Source organism: Tupaia chinensis, unplaced genomic scaffold (assembly GCF_000334495.1).
Source record: "Tupaia chinensis unplaced genomic scaffold, TupChi_1.0 Scaffold000313_1, whole genome shotgun sequence".
Lineage (NCBI taxonomy): Eukaryota > Metazoa > Chordata > Mammalia > Scandentia > Tupaiidae > Tupaia > Tupaia belangeri.
In genome coordinates, this window is record NW_006159806.1 from 2764044 (window position 1) to 2791183 (window position 27140).

The 27140-nt window shown below is 35.5% G+C and overlaps 1 pseudogene; it reads right to left on the bottom strand.

The window, feature by feature from the left end:
* Positions 1 to 1954: 1954 nt before the first annotated feature.
* Positions 1955 to 26936, bottom strand: LOC106735132 (60S ribosomal protein L7a-like; annotated as a pseudogene).
* Positions 26937 to 27140: the final 204 nt, after the last annotated feature.

Consider the following 27140-nt stretch of genomic DNA (forward strand, 5'->3'; position numbering starts at 1 on the left):
GGCTGTCCATTTCCTTAACCACCATGATGCATGAATTATATTTTAAATCACACCCATGCTTAAAATGAGGTCAAAACTATTTTCTGTGAATTATTTTACATATATATATATATTTATATATATATGCACATATATAAATTTATACATGTATTATATATATAATTGCAATTTCACTTCTATAGCTATCATATTATGATATGATTTGTGATTATACATACCATATTGGTTTTGGTATATAGAGAGAATTGCGGAGATACAGTGATAGTTTTGAACTTCTACAAATTCTCTGACAAGGTATTATGCAATTATGAACACAAAACCAAAATAGCCACAGATGACATCAATAGCAAAACTAAGGACAGAGTGTAAGAAAATGGGACAAAAACCCCCCACAAAAACCAAAACAACAACAAAAAATCCCACGTTACCATGTAAGGACAGAGTGTAAGAAAATGGGACAAAAAACCCCCACAAAAACCAAAACAACAACAAAAAAACCCACGTTACCATATTTATTGTATCAGTTTCTTTTCAGGAAAAAGTAGAAGGAAGGTAAAGCAGTTTCTAGTATCAGAGACCTAGGAACCTATAAAACACTCAAAGACAGTCATTGGATTATTTAATAAGTCAATTTTAGAATCAGTTAAATGGGATTTTCTAGATTCATTTTAGAGCTGGGTTAAAGAAAGAAATGCAAGTGATGCTGATGTTGCTAAGATGTCCAGGCCTAAGAACTCAAGTTAACCAAATGATGTTTGTTTCCAGGCATAACCCTATACTGTGGTCAATCTCTTAAGGTACTACTTGAAACAATCCAAATATCTATCTGTAGGCACTGTTTAAATAAAGTATGACTCCCTCACATAATGGAGAATCATATAGCTATCTCACAGGGTAAGGAATAGCTACTATCACAATTTTGGTATAAAAAATCATTTGAAAAAAGCAAGACAAAGAATTGTATTCAGTCTGATAATATTTATCTAAACAAATAGTGGGTTTGTATTATTTTAGTTTTTGAAAAAAGTCTGAATCATAAAATGAATGATATTATTACACATCTGGGAGACTAGGAGTATAAGATGAAAGAGTCAGGGACCATCTATAGAACTTTTAGAGTAACCTTGTATTTTAGATATCTTGCTAAGACTTTATAAATATTGCACATAACTGTTATACAAAAGAAATTTAAATCAACATTAAAAGGCATAAAGTCAGATGAACTTCAATTGTATTGAATTTATGGCTTAAACAGACAAAAAGAAATTATTCCAAGTAACCAAAAACATAGTAAATTGACTGTAATGCCTAGTCAGAATATATTACCTAAGACCCAAAAAAAACTGTAAACAATTTTAAAGTTGTTGTTCAGTGAGCATATCTTTGGTAATAATGTTGGTATTGTTATTCAGGAACTATTCTATGTATAGAACAGACAAACCAAATAATTATATGAAGTCATTAAGAACTCAGCATTGTAACCAAAGAGAAAATAGGAATGAATATAAAATAAAGTTAGGTAAAATGCTAAAATATTACATTTGTATCATAATTAATATAAATCATTTGTGGAAGTTCTTTACGAGAAACACTTTTCTCACTCTGTCACTGAAAAGGCCAAGAATAGGGAACAAGAAAATAGCCAAACAAACACTGTGTTTGTCTGTACCACAGGAACTCATGCTTTTTAGAGATATGACTAATTATGGTTTTTGGGCAGGAAGTGGAATACATGAGCTTGGACACTATATCATAAAGCAAGGAAACTGTGAAAAAAATACTCCAATCTTGTCAAAGAGACACAATCAACACGAAGCTTTCACTGATGAAAGATGGGGCAGTTTCAATGAAATTGTAACAGGAATGAATTGAAAGTACATGAGACACATTACGACTTGTAAATCAACATGATGTGAAGGAATAAAAATTTTAAAAAAGACTTCTTTAGATATCATTAGAAGATGCTGTGGAACTTGTTCATCATCCCAAGAATCAGCATGTCTCCTGTCTTTCCTGTGCGAACAGTACCTGAGGGTAACTTAACAGATGATAGGAAGTTTTTCTCTACAAGAGCAATCCTGTATATAAAAGAAGATATTAATATCACATTTTTGAAAACGCCCACTGAAAAAAATGAACTTGGCAAATTTTACTAATAATATGTATAACCTCCTCAAATAGAAACAACCAAACAGATGACTCTTGATGGAATTACAAACAGCCACACATATGAATCATTTCTTTCTTTTTTTTAAGAGAGTTATTTTTTTTTTCTATAGGGCACATGCAATTGCTAGAGAGAGAGACAGAAAGTGAGAAATCACCCTCCAGGGAAAATGGCCATGCTGCAATCCCTTCTCTTCATCTCTCCTCTTGAGATTTTGGGCAAGCAGGCCCACACACCTTGAGTTTTAAGCCACAGTGTCCAGAACTCAAAACATGGTCGACTATGTGGGAGTCCAGCAACATAACCATTACTCCATCTGCTACTCCCTATAAAGAATAATTTTTTTTTTCTTTTTCTTTTTCTTAGAGATTTTTGCTATAGGGTGTGTGTGTGCCCATTGGAAAGATGGATAGAGATATAAAAGTGAGAAATCATGCCCCAGGAAGGATGGCCACACTGCCATCCCTTCTACTCCATTCTCCTTTGGGGATTTTGGGCACACATGTACATACACCCAGTGTGAGTCTCAAGCTGATGGGTCTGAGACTCGGACTGTAGTCAACTACATGGGAGACCAGTGACATAATTGTTATACCATCTGCTGGTCCCAGGAATCATTTCTAAAATTTCTACCTTTAATCATATCAATTGTCTGGATGTATCTACAAATGTTCAGGATATATAGGAACAGAGAAACATGTTTTGTTTTGTCTTTTGCTTTTCTTTATTTGATAGAAGGACACATTGAGCAAAAAGCATAAAATGAGAAATTACAAAACCCCTACAGAACTCATGGCAAAATTTCTTCAAAATAATATTTTAAAAGAACCAAAAATCAGAAAATGGGAAGTTACAGATGAGAAGAAATTTAGGGATATAGTGACTGAAAAGAATGCTTGAAATTTAATATGTAAGCAATACCTTAAAAATTAAAGAATCAAGAACATTTTAATACTAATGATAGAATTTTTAAGGTGTGGCTATTATTGGGTCAAAGAAATAGTCGCGATGTATTTTTTTCTGTTTTTCTATGCAAAAATATGTCAATATTTTAATAATGACAATTCAATATTATTGGTTATTAGAAACAATTTATTTATTGTGGCTATCTGTCTTTTGAAAAGTATAGTTATCTTTTAGAGAAGCTTATTGAAATACGTATTTATAAATTAAATGATATGTTTGTGTTTTGCTTCAAAATAACAGAGAATAATTGTCAGCATATGCCAGCAAGCTTAAGTGTAACATCTCTCTAGATGGTAATACCTGATGGCATTTTGCCAGAACTTGGACCTGTGAAGGAAAAAGTTAGAGAAAGGAGAAAGATGCAGAAGCAGAGATGACGGTGAACACAGACAAGCTGTGCTGCTATGTCATGCTGAGCTTCTTTATTTATAGATCTTACTAGGCCCAGTGGACTGTTTGCAAGCTTTCAAGGATGAGGCTGAAGTTCTATAGTTAGAAATAAAGACTTTAGTGTATATGTTTTTCAACCTTGTTACTGTCATGTGTGATCCTGTTATGTGTCATAGGTCAAGCCAGGTTACTTATGCTGTTCCTCTGCATCTCCAAGGAAGGCTGTGTCTGAGTATGCATCAAAGAGGATAATGTGCAAGCCATAAACATAACATAGAACAGGCATTGCATGACCTAGCCAGGGTCAGGATGTTTCCCACACCCCACATATATTTCCATAAATCTCCTAATTTCTAAGCATGTGTCAGCTGGCTCAAGTGAGTAATTAACAAGGCATGCAGATAATTACTTCATACTGCCAGGCTACATACCCTCACAAATAACCAAGAAAGTGAAGAGAGGTATACATAGATGAAACAAAAGTGATGATGGTTACTAAAACTGGGAAACAGCTCCAGAGGGTTTATTTTACCATTGTGTTTTCTTTGTACACATTTGAAAATTTGGAGGCTGGCATCATGGCTTAATGACTAAGGGAGCCTGATCCCACATGGCCTACATTGTGGTTCAAATCTCAGACCTAGAGGCATGAATACATACCAGGTGCATATGTATGTATACCCAAAATTCCAGTGGGGTGGAGAAATTGAGGAGAAGGGACTGCAACATGGTCATTGAGGGGGCATTTTCACTCTCCCTCTCTGTCTCTCTGTCTGTGGTAAGCGCAGGTACCCTTTGTCAAAAGAGGAACAAAAGTAAAAGAAATTTTCATATTTATTGTATCAGTTTCTTTTCAGGAAAAAGTAGAAGGAAGGTAAAGCAGTTTCTAGTATCAGAGACCTAGGAACCTATAAAACACTCAAAGACAGTCATTGGATTATTTAATAAGTCAATTTTAGAATCAGTTAAATGGGATTTTCTAGATTCATTTTAGAGCTGGGTTAAAGAAAGAAATGCAAGTGATGCTGATGTTGCTAAGATGTCCAGGCCTAAGAACTCAAGTTAACCAAATGATGTTTGTTTCCAGGCATAACCCTATACTGTGGTCAATCTCTTAAGGTACTACTTGAAATAATCCAAATATCTATCTGTAGGCACTGTTTAAATAAAGTATGACTCCCTCACATAATGGAGAATCATATAGCTATCTCACAGGGTAAGGAATAGCTACTATCACAATTTTGGTATAAAAAATCATTTGAAAAAAGCAAGACAAAGAATTGTATTCAGTCTGATAATATTTATCTAAACAAATAGTGGGTTTGTATTATTTTAGTTTTTGAAAAAAGTCTGAATCATAAAATGAATGATATTATTACACATCTGGGAGACTAGGAGTATAAGATGAAAGAGTCAGGGACCATCTATAGAACTTTTAGAGTAACCTTGTATTTTAGATATCTTGCTAAGACTTTATAAATATTGCACATAACTGTTATACAAAAGAAATTTAAATCAACATTAAAAGGCATAAAGTCAGATGAACTTCAATTGTATTGAATTTATGGCTTAAACAGACAAAAAGAAATTATTCCAAGTAACCAAAAACATAGTAAATTGACTGTAATGCCTAGTCAGAATATATTAACTAAGACCCAAAAAAAACTGTAAACAATTTTAAAGTTGTTGTTCAGTGAGCATATCTTTGGTAATAATGTTGGTATTGTTATTCAGGAACTATTCTATGTATAGAACAGACAAACCAAATAATTATATGAAGTCATTAAGAACTCAGCATTGTAACCAAAGAGAAAATAGGAATGAATATAAAATAAAGTTAGGTAAAATGCTAAAATATTACATTTGTATCATAATTAATATAAATCATTTGTGGAAGTTCTTTACGAGAAACACTTTTCTCACTCTGTCACTGAAAAGGCCAAGAATAGGGAACAAGAAAATAGCCAAACAAACACTGTGTTTGTCTGTACCACAGGAACTCATGCTTTTTAGAGATATGACTAATTATGGTTTTTGGGCAGGAAGTGGAATACATGAGCTTGGACACTATATCATAAAGCAAGGAAACTGTGAAAAAAATACTCCAATCTTGTCAAAGAGACACAATCAACACGAAGCTTTCACTGATGAAAGATGGGGCAGTTTCAATGAAATTGTAACAGGAATGAATTGAAAGTACATGAGACACATTACGACTTGTAAATCAACATGATGTGAAGGAATAAAAATTTTAAAAAAGACTTCTTTAGATATCATTAGAAGATGCTGTGGAACTTGTTCATCATCCCAAGAATCAGCATGTCTCCTATCTTTCCTGTGCGAACAGTACCTGAGGGTAACTTAACAGATGATAGGAAGTTTTTCTCTACAAGAGCAATCCTGTATATAAGAGAAGATATTAATATCACATTTTTGAAAACGCCCACTGAAAAAAATGAACTTGGCAAATTTTACTAATAATATGTATAACCTCCTCAAATAGAAACAACCAAACAGATGACTCTTGATGGAATTACAAACAGCCACACATATGAATCATTTCTTTCTTTTTTTTAAGAGAGTTATTTTTTTTTTCTATAGGGCACATGCAATTGCTAGAGAGAGAGACAGAAAGTGAGAAATCACCCTCCAGGGAAAATGGCCATGCTGCAATCCCTTCTCTTCATCTCTCCTCTTGAGATTTTGGGCAAGCAGGCCCACACACCTTGAGTTTTAAGCCACAGTGTCCAGAACTCAAAACATGGTCGACTATGTGGGAGTCCAGCAACATAACCATTACTCCATCTGCTACTCCCTATAAAGAATAATTTTTTTTTTCTTTTTCTTTTTCTTAGAGATTTTTGCTATAGGGTGTGTGTGTGCCCATTGGAAAGATGGATAGAGATATAAAAGTGAGAAATCATGCCCCAGGAAGGATGGCCACACTGCCATCCCTTCTACTCCATTCTCCTTTGGGGATTTTGGGCACACATGTACATACACCCAGTGTGAGTCTCAAGCTGATGGGTCTGAGACTCGGACTGTAGTCAACTACATGGGAGACCAGTGACATAATTGTTATACCATCTGCTGGTCCCAGGAATCATTTCTAAAATTTCTACCTTTAATCATATCAATTGTCTGGATGTATCTACAAATGTTCAGGATATATAGGAACAGAGAAACATGTTTTGTTTTGTCTTTTGCTTTTCTTTATTTGATAGAAGGACACATTGAGCAAAAAGCATAAAATGAGAAATTACAAAACCCCTACAGAACTCATGGCAAAATTTCTTCAAAATAATATTTTAAAAGAACCAAAAATCAGAAAATGGGAAGTTACAGATGAGAAGAAATTTAGGGATATAGTGACTGAAAAGAATGCTTGAAATTTAATATGTAAGCAATACCTTAAAAATTAAAGAATCAAGAACATTTTAATACTAATGATAGAATTTTTAAGGTGTGGCTATTATTGGGTCAAAGAAATAGTCGCGATGTATTTTTTTCTGTTTTTCTATGCAAAAATATGTCAATATTTTAATAATGACAATTCAATATTATTGGTTATTAGAAACAATTTATTTATTGTGGCTATCTGTCTTTTGAAAAGTATAGTTATCTTTTAGAGAAGCTTATTGAAATACGTATTTATAAATTAAATGATATGTTTGTGTTTTGCTTCAAAATAACAGAGAATAATTGTCAGCATATGCCAGCAAGCTTAAGTGTAACATCTCTCTAGATGGTAATACCTGATGGCATTTTGCCAGAACTTGGACCTGTGAAGGAAAAAGTTAGAGAAAGGAGAAAGATGCAGAAGCAGAGATGACGGTGAACACAGACAAGCTGTGCTGCTATGTCATGCTGAGCTTCTTTATTTATAGATCTTACTAGGCCCAGTGGACTGTTTGCAAGCTTTCAAGGATGAGGCTGAAGTTCTATAGTTAGAAATAAAGACTTTAGTGTATATGTTTTTCAACCTTGTTACTGTCATGTGTGATCCTGTTATGTGTCATAGGTCAAGCCAGGTTACTTATGCTGTTCCTCTGCATCTCCAAGGAAGGCTGTGTCTGAGTATGCATCAAAGAGGATAATGTGCAAGCCATAAACATAACATAGAACAGGCATTGCATGACCTAGCCAGGGTCAGGATGTTTCCCACACCCCACATATATTTCCATAAATCTCCTAATTTCTAAGCATGTGTCAGCTGGCTCAAGTGAGTAATTAACAAGGCATGCAGATAATTACTTCATACTGCCAGGCTACATACCCTCACAAATAACCAAGAAAGTGAAGAGAGGTATACATAGATGAAACAAAAGTGATGATGGTTACTAAAACTGGGAAACAGCTCCAGAGGGTTTATTTTACCATTGTGTTTTCTTTGTACACATTTGAAAATTTGGAGGCTGGCATCATGGCTTAATGACTAAGGGAGCCTGATCCCACATGGCCTACATTGTGGTTCAAATCTCAGACCTAGAGGCATGAATACATACCAGGTGCATATGTATGTATACCCAAAATTCCAGTGGGGTGGAGAAATTGAGGAGAAGGGACTGCAACATGGTCATTGAGGGGGCATTTTCACTCTCCCTCTCTGTCTCTCTGTCTGTGGTAAGCGCAGGTACCCTTTGTCAAAAGAGGAACAAAAGTAAAAGAAATTTTCAAAAAAAAATCTGAAATTTTGAAAAGTTATATATCATTCCACATAAATCTTAAGTCAAATGTATCTCTCTCCATATTCCTGGCCATTAGATTTTTTTTTTCATTTCATTATTTCTCAAAGTCCAAGAATAGTCCAAGAAAAGCCATGTGGTACATAAGTGGTTGAGTTGATCAAGTTTAGGAACCAAATCAGGACTTAATCTTTACTGTCTTATCTGTTGCTCCACTTAGAATGAACCTTTAAGAGGACAAAAAACCACGTTTTTACTATTAAGACATCAAGGCTTAATATAGCATCTGGAACTTTTATCTATTCAATCAGTGTTTTAATTAAATAGAGAAAATGAATCAACACATATGCACAATTATTTTCAAGAGAACATCTTGATTAGTTTAGTTAATACCCTTTCTGTTATTTGCTACATTAGTTGTTCCTGTCAGTCTAACCTTCACATACTTTGAAATATTTAAATTATACCATTAAGAGAACTCATAATCTCTTTTTTTTTTTAAAGAACATCTCATTTGTTTTAGAAGAAACTGTTTAACAATCTTGGCAGCATTTTGGTCAGTACTCAGTCTTTACTAGACAAATTGAACAGTCCTCAGACAATGTCTTCCTTCCTTCTGATGGATAAATTCATAAAACTTTTAAAGATGATGAGAATGCTGACAGGCAAGAGACTCAGGAGCTTATCCCTGAACATGTGGCAGAGAAATTAGGGAGCCCTCACAGCTAGTGAAGATGAATACATTACGATCTCAGAAAGATATTGTTAGATTATTATACCTAAGAAAACCAAATTCTAATAAAATGTAGAATATTATATTTGAAGAAAAAAATATATATATAATTAATACATTCATTTATTTTAATTTGACCAAGGAGAGACGCAGAGAAAGAGAGAAGGAAAGTGAGAAAGCAAGTGACCAGGTCTGGGACTTGAACCATCATCAGTCATGTGGGAGTGTCCAGCACCTTAACCACCATGCCACCTGCTGGCCCCCATGAAGAAAATATATTTTTACCAACAAGGAAGACATGATTTGTAACAATCATAAAAAAAGGATCTGGGTGCAAGTGTAATTAGCACTGAGTAGATGGAAGAGGACCCTAAAAAGCTAAAAGAATAAAAGTGTCTTCATGTCACGTATAGCTCCAGAAGATAAATGAAGTATCATGTCGAAATGGCAGTACTCATGGTTGACCACTGAATTGAGAGAGAGAGAGAGAGAGATAATTAATCAGCTGACATTAGAGCTAGGGTCCTCCTCAGATGTTTTGCTGTGCAATGAATAAATTGATACTATTCTGAAATGAATATGCCTTTTGTGTTGGGTGAGCAAGTACACTGACAATCACATTTCTGAAACTACCTTGGTAACCTCATCAAAGCTGCTTAGTACTGTGAACTGTAATAAATAAATGTTGGAATGACCAGTTTATCCTTCCAAATAACTGATCATAGTGATTTAGTGTGTAGGTATTGGAGCCATATCCTCTGGATTCTAACTCTGATCTATGGCTTCCTAAATATGTGGTTTCACTTAATATTTCTCAATGCCTTAATTTTCCCTTTTATAAATTGAACTTATTAATAAAAATAGTTCATAAAATTCTCAGTTATCACTAATATTATTATACCTTTTGCATCTGTGACACCCATGACTTTCTGCCACTGATGATTTATTTAAGCTAAGTTTAAAAAAATTTAGCTTGAGACCAGCAGGTGGTGTGGCGGTAAAGGCACTGGACACTCCCACATGGTTGACCATGGTTCGAGTCCTGGACCTAGTAGTTCGTTTTCTCACTTTCCCTTTTTTTTCTCTCTCTGTGTCTTTCTCTGGTCAAATTAAAAATAAATGAATGAATAAATAAAATTAAATAATTATTAAAAAATTTAGCCTACACATAAATTATTTTATCATATAAATATTTTTCAATCATTATTGCCAACAATAATATGCATATTTTAAAATATATTTTCAGAAATATTTTTAAAGTTTGGGAAGAACCAAATTTCAGAAAATTAGCTATTCAAAAATGCTACTATTTAAAGAAAAATAAAATTTGTAATAAATCTGCATTTTAAGGGAAATATTATTTTATAAAATGTCAATTATTCAATACTTACAGTGCATGCCTGTCAGGAAAGTGTTATTACAGATATTATCATCCTCACTTTGGAAATTAAAAATAGGCCTACAGAAGTAAAATAACTGGTTTAAGGTTACATAATTTAGGAAGTGACAACTGGAACTAGAGGCAGGCTCTATACTAGATAGTATTCTGAGCCCTGTGCACCAAACTGCCAGTCACATACCACAAAATAATTTCCCCCCAAAAGTACAGAATTATAGAGGTGTGCAGCCATGTTTGATACATTAATTTAAGTGATTGTTGTAGACAGAATTGGTTGCCCTACAATTTATGTATTGAAGTCCTAACTCTCAATGTGACTGAAAGTAATTAAGCTAAATTAGATGATAGGGCTGGATCCCTGATCCATAAGATTAGCATTCAGACAAAAAGAGATACCAGAGAGCTCTCTTTTTATCTCTTCTTCTCTCCCTTCCTTTCACAAACATCATTTTCTGCTCCCCTCCCGGATCCCGGCCACCTGAGGACAAGAACAGACTTCTATTTGCATAAAGAGAACCCTCATCAGAAACCTGCCCCTCCAGATGTTAACCTGGTGCTTCTAGCCTCCAGATCTGTGAGAAAATATGGTTCTCTTGTTGAGACAATCCAGGATAAAGTGGTCAGCCCAGGCAGCCTGAGCTGACTGAGACAGAGTGTTACTCTCTTTCTCACAAGCATTAACTGGAGGTGTATAAAATATGATGAGAAACACTCGAGAATTTTATGCAGACCAAGTGCTTTTACCTTTTCTCTCTTTTAGCCTATTTAACTTGCCTGTCCTTTCCTATGTTCCTTGGCCTTGAGTTATTAGTTCCTGGGTAAAATTTGACAAAGGATATTTCACAAGGCTAGTATTAGTTATTTTCCCAACATTGTATTTCTTAGAACTGTGACTATATTTCCTTTAGATATCATTTTCTTAGAAAACCCTTCTGTTTTTAGTATTTGGACATAGTGCCTAGTGATAATAGACAGGCTATGTAATTTTTGTCTTTCCCTGCACTAGAATTCAAATGAAGGATATGCTAAACACAGCTGTTGCTGTGTATAATGACATCCACTATGTGGATGCAGCTTCCAGATTCCATTTTAAGGCAGCCATCTGTCCATTAGCTGGCAAAATAACCAGAGATTTATACCTTAATAAAACAATGCACGTCAGTGCAACCTACACTCCTTCAGGTGCCCTCCATGCAGTTTTATACTCATTAGCAAATTTTCTTTAGGCTTTTTTTAGCTTTAAGACTGCTCAGAGTGAGATCCTGGACCTGTGAATCCTGAATGCAGAGTTTTAGCATAATATATTTTAGACTCATTATGGTTTTCAGTAAATCTTCATAGCCTGACATGAATGTCGTGAAATTTAAAAGATTAAGGAACATTCTTTTTCTATTTTTCAAAGCCTATGCAGACTAGTATTTGTTTAGCACTGCTGAGCTTATAAAACCTTTTCCTTTCTTATTTAATTTAATATCCAGACCAACCTGTAGGGTTGCTCAAGGTCACACAATCCATTAGCAAAGAAACCAAGACTCAAAATAAAATGTTCTTTCTCCAAATTCCTTGCCCTTTTCATCACCTCTCATAGTTACCTATGTAGCTATGCACTGAATTTCATATTATTTTCCTTAGTTATAACAATTAATAATAAAGATAACTTATTGGGTTCTTATTCTGTGTCAGGAATTTTGCTTATTATTTTAAGTAAAGTATTCCATTTGATTCTTATGATGACACTTAATGTTATTTAATGATGACATAGGATGCCTGTGTTTGCCTTAGAAAGATAGAGAGACAGAGAGATATCAAGTGAGAAATCACCTCACAGGGGGATGGCCACCCTACAATCCCTTCTCCTCCATTCTCCTCTTGAGATTTTGGGCACACATACACACACACGTAGCATGAGTTTTCAGCCACTGGGTTCAGGACTCAAAGCACTGTCAGCCATATGGGAGTCTAGTGCCTTAACCACCACACCACCTGCTGGCCTGAAACACTATTTCTAAAAAGTATCTAAGAACTTAGAAAAGCAATCGCCTATATACAGGGTGTAGATCCACATTCTTCCTCAAACACAAACAGCAGAAAATATATTTTCGTTTTTGTAATATGGTCTGTTAACTCTCCCCACCCAGCCTGTGAATTTTTTCCCCTAATTAAGTCTAGTTAGGTTTACTCATAATTAAAAACTCCATAAACTCAGAAGCCCTGTTTGTTCTTTCATTCTTTTTATTTATTTTTTTGTATACGTTGTATAAAAACTCTATCCTCTACCATCAATTTCTTTTTTATTTAACTGTAATTAATATTTAACTTTAGACCCAGCCTGGTGGTACAGTCTGGACTGCAGTGCTGGAAGCCCTGTGGAAAGTTTAGATCCCTGGCCTGGTTTTTCTTCACACACACGATTCTGATAGTCTGGAAGAAAGAGATAGTAATCTGACTAGATTTAATTGAGTGTTGGTTTTTTTTTCTCTCATTCTCTCTTATATGTGCATGAATGTACTCTCTACCATGAATTAAAAAAGAAAAAGTTGATCTTAAGTTTTATATTTGATTTTCACAATTTTGAAACATGAAGATATATAATTATTATGTGGAAAACTTTCTACTCTTCATATAATACTATGTTTTAAATAATGGTTTACTCAAAAACTAAATGATTATATGTCTATTATGTGCTAGGCTCTGTTATGAGCACCAGAATTAAAACAACAATAATAAAGACAAAAAGGCCTGCCATTATGGAGCATATACACTAGTGGAGACAACTCTCTATTCTATATTCGACTACTCAAACTGTGACTTACAGGCAACTAACATTAGCATCATTTTGTTAGAGATGTCAAGCTTCAGGGCCTACAACAGCTCTACTGAATATGAATTACATTCAGTCAAGATCCTGAGATAATTTGCATTTCCATTGACATTTAAGGAGTTCTACATTGGGGCAGGCAGGTGGCATGGTGGTTAAGGTGCTTAACTCTCACATGGCCTGCTGCCATTTGAGTCCTGGACCTTGCTTGCTTTCTCACTTTCCCTCTTATTCTGTGGTCAAATTAAAATAATAATAAGTAATATTATTATTAAATGAAATAGTTATTTAAAAATAGTTCTACTTTGTCTATTTTCCAAAGAAAAATTGCTTTCATCTCAGTTCTTCCTCTAGGTGGTCTTCACCATCATTTGGGAAATACAGACACGTATCACATAGTGTCTTCAGATTCACTATAAGGCATTCAATGTCAGAGTCCCTCTTATAGTTACTAAAAACTTAGTAACCAATACATTTTTCAGTGAATGAATGAATGATCAAAGATTATTTAGAATTGTTTATTTAAAAATATAACTCCCGGGGGGACCAGCAGTTAGTGTAATGGCTATGTCGCTGGACTCCCATGTAGTCGACCATGGTTCGAGTCCTGGACCGAGTGGCTTAAACTCACGCTGGGTGCATGTGTGTGAGTGCCCAAGATCCCAAGAAGAGAAAGGAGGAGAAGGGATTGCAGTGTGGCCACCCCCCACCCCGGTGGGGGATTTCTCACTTTCTGTCTCTTTGTCTGTCTCTGTCTTTCTGGTGAGCACATGCACCCTTTAGCAAAAACCTCTCAAAAAATTTTTTTTAAATTAAAAAAATACAAATATAACTCCCACTATCAAATGTGTACAACACAATGTAATGTTCAAGTGTGAATGAGACGAATATGCCTCTATCCTTAATATACATAGTGCTTACTGTATGCAGGCTTTGAGAAACAACGGTTGTATCCCACTAAGATGTACAATGATTACATGTAAACCAGAAATCAAAATAGAAATAACTTCTTACCTAATTAAACAGACTTTTTTGTTTGTTTTTGTTTTTGTTTTAGAGAGTTTTTGCTATACGGTGCATGCACTCGCCAGAAAGACAGAGAGACATAGAGACAGAAAGCGAGAAATCACCCCCCAGGAGGGATGGCCACACCGCAATCTCTTCTTCTCCATTCTCCTCTCGGGATCTTGGGCATGCACACACATGCGCCCAGTGTGAGTTTAAGCCACCAAGTCTGGGACTCGAATTGCGGTCAACTACATCAGAGTCCAGCAATGTAGCCATTATACCATCTGCTGGTTCCAAAAGTGACATTTTTTTATTATACAATTTATTGAAATGTGTAATATATCCTGTCCTCAGAAAACCTTTATTTATGCACATATAGTCTAAAATATAATGCATGTCAAATCTGTCAAAAGTATTTTCCTAAACTTAAGACATAGATGTATAAAATGTATGCACCCATCTACCTATATTTTTTGGCATTGGTTTAAAAAAAAAAAAAAAAAAAGGAGAGACTATTTCAAAATAAATGCATCACTACTTCCACAGAACTTGATACTCAACTCAGAGGAATATATTCATGATTTGCCTTACCTTTCACACTCTACATACTGAGTAAACAAAAATTACATATGTTTGCAGTAAGAGCTTTGCATCCTCTTATTTTTAGGATATGCCGTTACCTCTTTTTCTCCACACCTTCAGAAAACAGAACATGTATGAGAAAGTGTAACGTATTAGCACTGGTTGATACTCAAGGACTCACATAGACAAGTGCGTATTGATAAAATAAGCCAGTAATTTTTTTTAAGAAATTATGAAAAATAATTGGTTGTGTATTTCTTTTCTTTTCTTTTTCTTTTTCTTTCTCTTTCTTTCTTTCTTTTTTTTTTTTTTGAGATCTTTTTGCTATAGGGCATGTGCACTCGCCTAAAAGATAGAAACAGAGAGACAGAAAGTGAGAAGTCACGCCAGTTAGTGTAATGGCTATGTTGCTGGATTCCCATGTAGTCGACCGTGGTTCGAGTCCCAGACATGGTGGCTTAAACTCATGTCGGGCATTGTGCATGTGTGCCCAAGATCCTCAGAGGAGAATGGAGGAGAAGGGAGGAGAAGGGATTGTGGTGTGGTCATTCCTTCTGGGGGGTGAGTTCTCGTTTTCTGTCTCTGTCTCTCTCTTTCTTTCTGGCAAGGGCACACTGTCTCTCTCTTTCTTTCTGGCAAGGGCACATGCCCTATAGCAAAAAACTCTAAAAAAAATTGATATCATTAACCAATTATACACAGAAGTAAAAAATACATTAAAGAAAATGAAATTTTCAAACGTATTATATTTCCAATTTATTACTTAAATTAGATTTTACAACAATATATAAGAAATACACTACCAGGACCAGCAGTTGGCATAATGGCTATGTTGCTGGACTTCCATGTAGTTGACCGTGGTTCGAGTCCCAGACTCAGTGGCTTAAACTCATGCTGGGCATGTGTGTATGCGTGCTCAAGATACTGAGAGGAGAATGGAGGAAAAGGGATTGCGGTGTGGCCATCCCCCCCCCGGGGCAACCAAATAAAATAGGATTCATCCACTTTCAGTAAACACTTGATTTTATGTACTAACTGAACATTTCTAAATCATTGCTTCCCACATAACATATGTAACTTTTTCCTGTGATATAATTCTGGAAATCCTTTAATCATAAAATTAGTTTTTGACTTTTTATTTTGAAATAAATTTAGACTTAGATTGGTGATGAAAGGAGTGAAGATAGTTCTGTATATCCTTCAGTTCATTACATCTGAACTTACCCTAAATCTTGTAACTTACATATCGATGGTAAAATAATCAAACTTAAGAAACTGACAGTGATATAATACTGTTGATAAACTTCATCTTATTTACACTTTCAAACTTTTTTTACTTATGTGTTTTCTGTTTTTATGTTTTGGGACCAATCCAGGCTATTACATAAGAGTTGTCAAGTATTTATCATATATTCTAATTTGTGCATTTTCTCCATGTTTGTTTTTACATCTTGCCCTTTTTTGTTGGTTGGTTTGTCTTTTGATTTTGCTATACAGTGCCTACACTTACCAGAGAAAGAGAGAGAGAGAAAGAGGCAAAGTGAAAAATCACTCCCAGAGGAATGGCCATGTTCCAATGCTTCTCCTCCAGGCTCCTCTCAGAATCTTGGACATGCACACATGTGTACCCCGTTTGATTTTTCACGTCATATGTCTAGAACTTGAACTGCACAGTCAGCCATGTGGGATTTAGCCCCTTAACCTCCAGGCCATCTGCTGGTCCATGACTTGCTATTTTATTTTTCTTTTTCCTTTTTATTTTAGATTTTTGCCATAGTGTGTGTGCACTCAGTTGGGAGAAAGAGACAGAGGGAAAATGTGAACTCACCCCACCCCGGGGGGATGGCCACACCACAATACCTTCTCCTCCATTCTCCTCTTGGGATTTTGGGCATACAAGCACACATACCCAGCGTGATTTTCATGCCATGGATCTGACACTCCAACTGTGCTCAGCCATGGGGAATTTCAGCACCTTAACCAACCACCACATCGTCTGTTGGTGTATGGCTTAACTTTGTTATTGTTTTTCTTCCTAGGAATATTATACATTGATATTCTTCAGTTTAGATTAGGCTGTTGTTTTCTTATACTAGATTAGGGTATGGGCTTTTGGGTAGCTTTGCATAGAGGTGACATGTCTTTTTGTTTTGCAACAGGGAATAAATGATTCCCTGGAAGTTTTATAATGAATAAAGATCTACTTGCCTCATGATTCTGATTACTAGAAATTCTAAGAGCATGAGTCCAACATCTGACCAGCCTCTTCTTCATTGTGACAACATCACTGAGTGAAGCAGGCAGGTCAGCAGTCAATTGCAGCAAGATAGAGAGAGAGACAGAGAGGAGACAGACTTTTTCACTTCCTCTGCTTTTCCCTCCTATTCCCAAGTGATTGAATGATGCCTGCTCACACTGTAGGGGAGGGGTTTTCCTTCCTCAGTTCACAAAAATCTTATGCCAATCTTGTTAGGCAAGGTGACCATACACATTGTAGATGGGTCTTCTTAAAAGTCTCACCACTTCCCATTGCCATTACATTGAGGACCAAATGATGACACATAAAACCAGGGAGGACAAATCATTATCTAAACCACAACATAAGGGGAGTAACTATAATGCAGCTCACCCTCAATGGGAGGAAATCAAGATCAATTTTTGAAGAAACAAGTATCAAAGCATTTATGGACATGTTAAAATTGCTGCAGTAAATGATAAATATTTTGAAGAAGAACTTTTGAGGATATGCAAATACCCTATTTCTCCTTAAAGTATCTTCCACTAATTTTAATATTCCTTAACACATTTGCATTCAGCCTTGATTATCATGGTATTGCCAATGTGCTTTTCTTTACCTTCATTCTTTCCACACACGTTAATTACAATTTTTCTGTCAAAAAAGAGTTGTATCTTTTTCCCAATTATTTACTGGTTGTTCCAGGTTTAGACAGTAGGAACTTTTCCAGCTGCTTCCTAGTGATTTTCTCGTTCATCTTTTTCCTTTTCCTTCTCCTCCTCCCTTTTATTGGCAGCATCATTGTGGCTCTTGTTCTTCTTGTTATTTTAATACTACCTTATCTTCTGGTGTGGAAAATTGTTCCAGGATAATTTTGTTTTCTTCTGCCCTAGCCCTGGCACCAGCAATTTTTCCAAGAGCTGCTGTTTCCTTTCATTAGAGAATTGTATTTAGAAGTAAAAATATAGGTGGTAAGGGCTTTCTTTTCTGCTCAAGATACTGTATTTAGTGTGTCTTATACATGGCTAAGAAATGTATGTGGGTATTCTTAGCCGTGAATACATACATATTTTATTTATTTCTATGTGCATCCATCTATGTGTATATTATAGTACATATGTGTTCATACTGATATGTCCAAGTTCAGTCCAACACGTCTATCATTACACTTTTACTTATTTACAATTTCTTTTCCTACAGTAAATGGCCTGGCTCACATTATCTGTGTCATATTTACATATTTGTTAAATAAAAATATATAGTCACAGTAGTTTTGGAATTGCTAACCCACATGCTTTAGGCTTTTGCGTTCAGGCGCAGTGTTTAGATACAATTATATTTTTCTTCTCGCTTACAGCATCTGAGATACACTCCAATTTAGGAATTAATTAAGGAACTCTTTTGTTCTCCTCTTCCTTCATGGTATGTTAGATATTAATAATATCATTAGGTATTTTAGTGACAGTTTGTGTTTTGTATTAGGTTCTTCCTCTCCTTCCATCAGGCTGATTGATAAAAAAAACAAAACAAAACAAAAAAAAAACACCTGCCGACAGTCAAATTTACTCTTCGTGGTGTTCAGTCCTGTGGGTTTGACAAATTCATGAATTTATGTATGTACCACCTGGTATGTTTTTTCTTATATATTTTGGTATCACCTTGTGGTATTTAAATTCTTTTCTCCCCTGCCGACAGTCAAATTTTTTCTTTGTGGTGTTCAGTCCTGTGGGTTTGACAAATTCATGAATTTATGTATGTACCACCTGGTATGTTTTTTCTTATATATTTTGGTATCACCTTGCGGTATTTAAATTCTTTTCTGAGATATTGAAATTGCAATGAATCTACAGTCAAATTAAGGAGAATTGACATCATCACATCATTGATTCCACTGACCCATGAACAATATATTACCCTGATTTGTTTGTCTGTTGGATTGGTCCATTGATACTTTATAGCTTGCTGTTGTTGTTTTTAAACTTGTAGCTATCATTTTGTTGTTATTCTGAAAAGTATTATTTTGTATTTCAAATTTTGCTTGTTATGTAAAATACAGATAATTTTTTGTTGACCTTATAAAATACAGTCTGAAAATGTTTTGTTTATTTTTTAACTTATTGCATTTTCCAGGACTTCCAATTCTATGTTGATAGGAGTACTGAGAAAGGATAATTTTGCCTAATTCTTGGAATTGGGTTGGGGGACATTCATTATGTAACTATTAAGTATGATATTTAATTTTTTGAAGGTGTTTTACAAGGGATCTCAAGGAAGTTCTCTTCCATTTTACTGACAGTTTTTATCATTAATAGATGTTAAATTGTGTTAGCTATTTTCTGCTTCTATTGAGAAAGTCATTTGACTTGCCTTCATTCATATGATAATGAAATTAATGATTTCCAAATATAGAAGCAAATTTACATTACTGGGATGACATCACTTGGCCATTATTTATCACTTTAAATATATTGTGAAAATGGTTTTCTAAAATGTCGTTGAGGATTTAAGTATCTATGTTCATTACTGATATTAGTATGTAGGTTTTGACTTTTTTTTAACTGGTTTTAGTAATACTAAAATTCTGGTCTGATTGAAAAATGAGGAAGTATTTCTTTCTCATCTGTTTTTAGAAAAGATGATATAAAATTGGTATTATTTTATCCTAGAATATTTGGTAGAATTTATCGATAAAACAACCTCCTGGGGATTTATTTGAAATTTTTTTAATGAATAATTCAATGTATTTATCACATATAAGATTATTTAAATTATTTCTCCTTGAGTGAGTTGTTTCTTTCTTTTTTTTGGAGAGGTTTTCGCTATAGGGCGCGTGCACTCGCCAGCCAGACACAGAGAGACATAGAGACAGAAAGTGAGAAATCACCCCCCAGAGGGGATGGTCACGCCACAATCCCTTCTCCTCCATTCTCCTCTCGGGATCTTGGGCATGCACGCACATGTGCCCGGCGTGAGTTTTAAGCCACCACGTCCGGGACGCGAACTGCGGTCGACTACGTGGGAGTCCAGTGACATAGCCATTACGCTAACTGCTGGTTCCCTCCTTGAGTGAGTTTTGATATTTGTTGCTTCAAGTGATTTTTTTACTATTTAATAACATAATGCTGTTCTTAGATTTTTTTTTTTTTTTTTTTTTTGGTGATCTGTGGAGATGACCCCTTATTAATTAATTAATTAATTTATTTGTAATAGTGCACCTGCCCTAACTACAGATAAAGTAAGTGAGGGAAAGTGAGAAGTCACTGCAAAAGGAGGGTAGCCATGCTGTAATCCTGTCTCCTTCATTCTCCTCTTGGGATTTTGGGCATACAAACAGAAGTGCCCAGTATGATTTTTAATATGCCACGTCCAGGACATGAACTGTGGTTGGCAATGTGGGAATACAGTACCTTACCAGCCCTGTCACCTGCTGGTCCCATCCCCTCTTTTATTAGTTATACTATATTCTCTCTATATTTTCTCTTATTAAACTAAATATTCACCAATTTGATTGATGTTTTCAAATGACTAGCTTATGGTTTTATTAATTTTCTCTATTAGCTCATTTTCAGTTTCTTAGATTTCTACACTTTTTTGTTGTTTCAAAGTTGACTGGTGTTTCTTTTCCTAGTTTTCTTAAAAAAATAACACATATTATAGATTTTAGATATATCTGCTTCATCTATTCATTTAATTGTGGAACTCTCTCTCTAAAATCTGTTTTGCTGCATCCTTAAGTTTTAGTAAGTTGCATTTTATTTTTCATCTACTTCAAAATATTTTTAAAAATTCTCTTGAGGTTTCTTCTTAGAACAATGAGCTGTTTAAAAGTGTGTTGTTTAATCACAATATATTTGGAATTGTTTTTACCTATTTCTTTGTTATTGATTTATAGTTTCATTACAGTGTGTTTCAAGAACGTACTTTGTAAAACTTTTATTATTTTTAATTTGTTAGAGTTTGTTTTAGTCTCCAGAATGTTGTTTATCTTAGTGAATGTTCCTTGCAAGCCTTAGATAAACATGTTTCCATGTGGACTTGAGATGAATGTGTTTTTCACTGTTTGATAGGTAGAGCATTCTATAAACATCAGTTATGTAAAGTTGGTTGATAGCGTTTTGAGGTCATCAATTAGATTAGTAATTTTTTGCCACCTTCATTAATTACTAAAGCAGAACTGTTGCATTTCTGTGAATAACTTTGAATTATTGTTGTCATTCAGTTGTAGCTATTCTTGCTTTATACTTTTTGAAGATTTTGAAACATTTTAAGTTTATTATGTCTTGGAGAACAGACTTTTTTTGTCATGAAGTAATGTTGTGTTTCATCTTTGATAGTAATCTTTGTTCTGATTTCTGTTTTGTCTGATACTAGTATAGATACTCATTTTCTCTTTATTAATTTTTGCATTTTACACCTTCCATAATCCTTTTATTCTTCACATTTTTTATGTATTTATACTTAATGTTTTCTTGAAGAACGCATAACTTGGTCTCTTACATTTATACCCCAACTGACAATTGTTTGAACTGTTGTGTTTAGAACATTCATATTTAAAGTAAATTTCGATAATCTAGAATACCAGTTTTCTAAATTGGTAGCTATTCTTCTATCTGTTCTATTTTAACACTGTATTTGTTTTCTTTTTATAGGTTAATTAAGCATTTCAAAAAAATTCTATGACTTTAAAAATAAAATTAGTGTTTTTATTTGGGCTTATACATTTTAAATTACTCTGACTTTATAGCTATATAATATTATACTCTTTATGTGTATTTTATGTCTCTGTTTAGTATACACACTCTCTTGTTTTTAAAAATTAAAAAACAACCATCAGGGCCCAGTTTGATGGCACAGTACATGGCAATACTGAAATTCAGGGTTGGAAGTTATGTGGCAAGCTGTGGTTTCTATGCCAAAGTCAGCTTTAAAACACGTCAGTTTTGGGCATACATTTCTACGATCTCGAGAAACTTGAGGGCTGAGAAAAGAGGGTTGCGGCATGAGAAGACCTTGTTGAGGATGTTCCCCTTTTGCCTTTTGTGTGCATATCTGCTTTTTAATTTATTTCTTTTTTTACTGAAGGCATGTGTGCTTGTGAGAGACAAAGAGTCCCCTATTGAGATGTGGGCATGCCTTAGTACTTTTTTCTCTTTCTCTCTTTTTTTTTTTTTATCCCATTTGGAATTGAGAGCAAGCTTGCACATGCATCTAGTGTGTTTTTCAAGCCACTGGAGCTAGGACTCACACCATGGTCAGCCATATGGGATCCAGATCCCTAGACATGGCACTTCATCACTGTACTATGGGGCTAGCACTTTCTATCATGAGTAAAAGAAATGTTTTAAATTTAATTTTAAAAAAAGAAATAATAAATTTTCAGGTCCTAATACACAAAACCTTTTTTTTTATTTAAAAAAAAGAGATTTTTACTATAGTGTGTGTGTACTTGTTGAACACTCTACCAGAGAGAAACAGAAAGCAAGACATCATCTATCCAGGGGTTTGGCCACACCACAATCCCTTCTCTTCCATTCTCTACTTGGGATTTTGCAAGTCCCTGCACATGCACCCTGTGTGAGTCCAGGACTCAAATTGCAGTTGACTAAGTTGGAGTCTAGTAATGTAAACATTTCGCCATCTGCTGGTCCCACACAAAACCTTTTCATATACTTAAATTAGCCAATATGTTATTTTACTTAGCTATCCTACAGAAACAGTCTATATATAATACCTTTTCTTTAAAACATATTGCTTTGTTTAAAAAATAATAACATCCTGGGACCAGCAGGCAGCATAATGGTTAGGTTGTTGAACTCCCATGTAGGCAACTATGGTTTGTGTCCTGGACCTGACAGCTTGAAACTCAAGCCAGGCAAGGGTGCATGCATGCCCCAACTCTCAAGAGGAGAATGAAGGAAAAGGAATTGCAACGTGGCCATCACCTGGTGTGGGGGGGTGATTTTTCAGTTTCTGTCTCTCTGTCTCTCTAGCAAGCAAACACACACTATAGCAAATATCTCTTAAAAATAATAATGATAATATCCTTTGGAAATGTGTTTGACTATAGTCTTGGATATAACAGTTGTCTTCCTATGTTTATTATTCTTTCAAAAAATGTATTCTTTACTTAATAACTATTACTAAATATCTTCTAGAAGTGCTGTTTTTATAATGAGAGGAATTATAAACAAATAATCCTCCAGGGTAGCATTATCACAGAAGTAACATATGAGCATATTTTATATTTTCATTTTTCTTTAATTATTAGTGATTAATGCTACTAAATCTGCATCTAGGTCACAATCTAAAGACAAAAGGGAAAAGTTGAACCAGTATTTATCTAGATGTCCTAAAAGTTAAGTTTCTATGGATAATGAAAGTGTTATCACAAAAGGAGCAATAAAAGATGTAAAGAGATTTAAAACAGGTCTATATTGTCCTTCATCCCTAACAACTTCCAACATGGACACACTATGCCCTCTATTTTCTACTACCTTTTCCAATAAAGGGCTTAATATTATTGCATTATGTTTTCACATAACATGATGAGCAAGCAGTGGTGTAGGCTGACTAGCAGATATGGCAACATGAATCAAAAGGTTCTACACAACTTACAGAATGCTGCGTTGTACAGAATTCCCATCATGGGGACCAGCAGTTAGCGTAATGGTTACGTCACTGGACTCCCATTTAGTCGGCCGCGGTTCGAGTCCCAGACCTGGCGGCTTAAACTCATGCCGGGTGCATGTGCATGCATGCCCAAGATCCCGAGAGGAGAATGGAGGAGAAGGGATTGCGGTGTGACCATCCCCCCTGGGGGGGGTTATTTCTCGCTTTCTATCTCTCTGTCTCTGTCTGTCTTTCTGGCAAGCACACGGGCCCTGTAGGAAAAATCTCTTCAAAAAAAAATAAAAAATTCTCACCATGTTTTAGAGAAATGGCTGTAGGCTAAATTTTGCCTAAGTTGCTGTTTATTTTTAATTCCTTTACTTTTCTGGATTCATTTTAAAAATAAAATTATTCCTATTAGCATCACTATTCATAAAAATATGTTTAAGAACCCTGAGCTTCACAAAATATCATTAGTCCCAATGAATTTGTACTGGTGAGACTGCATACCACTTGTGAGGCAGGAATAGATGAAGGAGGAGTCACCATAGAGTGCTTCTCATTTTCCAGTATGTGATGGATCTCTCTCTCGATAGTGTCAATGTCCATGTAGTAATGTCTTAGTTCTGTGGTACACATGTAGTCACTTCAAATTAGCTTGGAACATTTAATTTTTTAATTGAGGCCAAAAAAACAAAAAAAAAAACCATGTTTTGATGCCATATAGACAAAGCAGTTTATATAAACACAAACATGTATTGACTGCTACAATATGGACAAAATAAATATTTTGGATAAAGTCTTTGGATTGGGAGGTAGTTTTTACATAAATTGCAGGTCAAGATTATTTACGGTCAGTATTATTTTTCAAAAAAATGACTGGGGGAGCCATCAGGTGGTATGGTGGTGAAGTCTCTGGATTTCCGAATGGCAGACTGTGCTTCGAGTCCCAGACCTGTCAGCTTGAAAATCACACTGGTACATGTGTGTGCATGCCCAACATCCCAGAGGGAGAGAAGAAGAAAAGGAATTGTGGCATGGCCATCCTCTCCAGGAACTGATTTCTCACTTTCCCTTTCTCAGTCTCTCTCTGCAAGTGGATGTCACCTAGGGAGAAAATATCTTTTTTTTTTTTTTAAATGTATAAACTGGCTATATCTGAATTGCATTTAGTTTTTATTGAATAACATTATGATGACTTTGGTGCCTTTAATAATAAAGGAAGAATGAAAATTCAGGTATAATTGGATAGTTCAGAATTAATTTCTCTGATAAGTAGTTATACAAACACAGGTTGAGTCATGAAGGAAGCAATAGTTCAGAAGTATTGAAATCCTGACATACATAACTTACTAGAGAAAAGTTTACTGGGTACCTTTTAAGTTCTGGAGAAATCACATCACTTAGGTATCACAATGAGAGTCTTTTTGAAAAATAGTCTCTGTGAATCAATATAGAATAATAATTAGGGACCAACGGTTGGCGTAATGGCTATGTCACTGAACTCCCATGTAGTTGACCACGGTTCGAGTCCTGGACACAGTGACTTAGACTCATGCTGGGGGTGTGTGTGTGCGTGCCCAAGATCCTAAGAGGAGAATAGAGGAGAAGGGATTGCAGTGTGGCCATCCCTCGTGGGGGGTGATTTCTCATTTTCTGTCTCTCTGTCTGTCTGGTGAGGGGAAGGGCCCTGTACCAAAACCTCTCAAAAAAAAAAAATATATATATAACTAGCATTTGTCATAGTATACTCATCAGAACCACAGGTAAAACAGAACTGATCTTGGGTCTCCATGGATGAATAATCCACAAAAGAGGATGATGCAGATATTTCTAAATAGTGTGTCATTTAATTCCACTGGATTTGTGACCTTCTGAACTGAATGCAGAAATCAGATCAGTACCACTGTTTCCCAAATAAACCAAGTGTCGGTGGTATGAGAGAAACTGTTTCGAGTGCTGGGGATATATGATTGAACAAGCTAGCGAGTAAACTTATTTTTAATAAACTTATATTCTAATAGCAGTGAGCTGAAAAATACCAAAGGAACCATTCAGTTAGTCATTCAGATGCAGTATACTATGACAAGTATAATAGGGTAATGTGTTAGATAATGACTCAAAGCAATGAGAAGCCTCTTCAACTAGGGAATGAAAAAAATTCCTTTGGAGTTGGTACTTGAGTTGATCAAAATGACAAGAAGAACACACCCATGAGATCGGTGAGAGTGTGTTCTGAGCTGAAAGAGAGAAAGTGAAAATATAAAATAATTCCTGTACCTCTATATGTTAATGAAGTTTAATCTTCATGTAGTTTAGGAGTTTATGTTTAAATGTTCTTATAAATATCCAAAAACTTGTCACAGAAACCTGTCCTTATATAACAATTTGGTTATTTATTCATTTAGTTGAAGGAGAGCATTTTATTATTGTATGTACAGAAAACTCAACAGTGAACATCTTAATCAGTTTGGCGGTAAGCTCTTTAGCTTTTGCCTTTTCCAGCTTGGCAATACAAACCACAGATTTCAGGCCAAGAACGTTGTCTCCCCAGTGACAGTGGGACTTGTCATATCTGTCATTGTAATTGGTTCTGATGGCTTCTGCCAGCTTAGCCAGGATTCTTTTGTCCTCCAAGTTTACCTGTGTGAAAGCAATGGTGGCGCAAGTTTTCCTGTGGCCCAGGTGACCCAACCTGGCCTTCTCTTTGATATGGGTGGCAGAAAGACAGCCAGCTTGATGGGGTCCAAGTTATGTGCAATCACCCCCAGCTGAGCCTTCTCATCACCAGGTGATGATGTATTGGCCCTGCTCAAATGATGGGCAGCCTCTTAGTGGAGACATCCCCTTTACCAGCAGCTTTCTTTTCAGCAAGGGCTGGCATTCTCCACTTCTTATTAGTTTCTGGGCTATACTTGTGGGATAGCTTAAACAGTTGAGTAGCCATCTGGCAGTGCAGGCCTGAGTGTACTTGTTAACTGAAGGAGGGACTTTCAGCCTCTTGTAAAGGACAACCCTCTACCACTGGAACTGGAAGAAGTGAGTGAGGTTCCTTTTGGGGCAGAGGTCCTGTCCTATGCCAAAATTCTTGGGCCTTTTCCCGAACAAGAGATTGACCACTTTCTTGGCTTTTTGCTGCTTCAAGACAGCAGGGGCTGGAGCCACCTTCTTGCCCTTGGGCACCTTTTCCCTCTACATCTTGCGTGACTAGAGAAGAGGGCTACTACTTGATTATCTTTAGTAGTTCTATGATCTAGTGACCTCCAGCTCAGTCAGGAAGCTAGAGCTAAAATGTTCATTTAACTTTTACCAGGAAATCAGCATTGTCAGTGTAGTCTTCCATGTCATATGCCATGGAAATCCCATTGAGTAACTTTCCATGATTCAACTTGATCTCTATTGCTGTTTTTTCTTACCAAATCAAGCTTTACTCTACTTAAACTTCTAGTTTTGAGTATATGTGTTGTAAGCTTTGTTTGTATTTTCCAATCATTCCAGAACATTCCATGTGCAAGGTACAAGCTAGTTGGCTCTTTTTGGAGGAAGC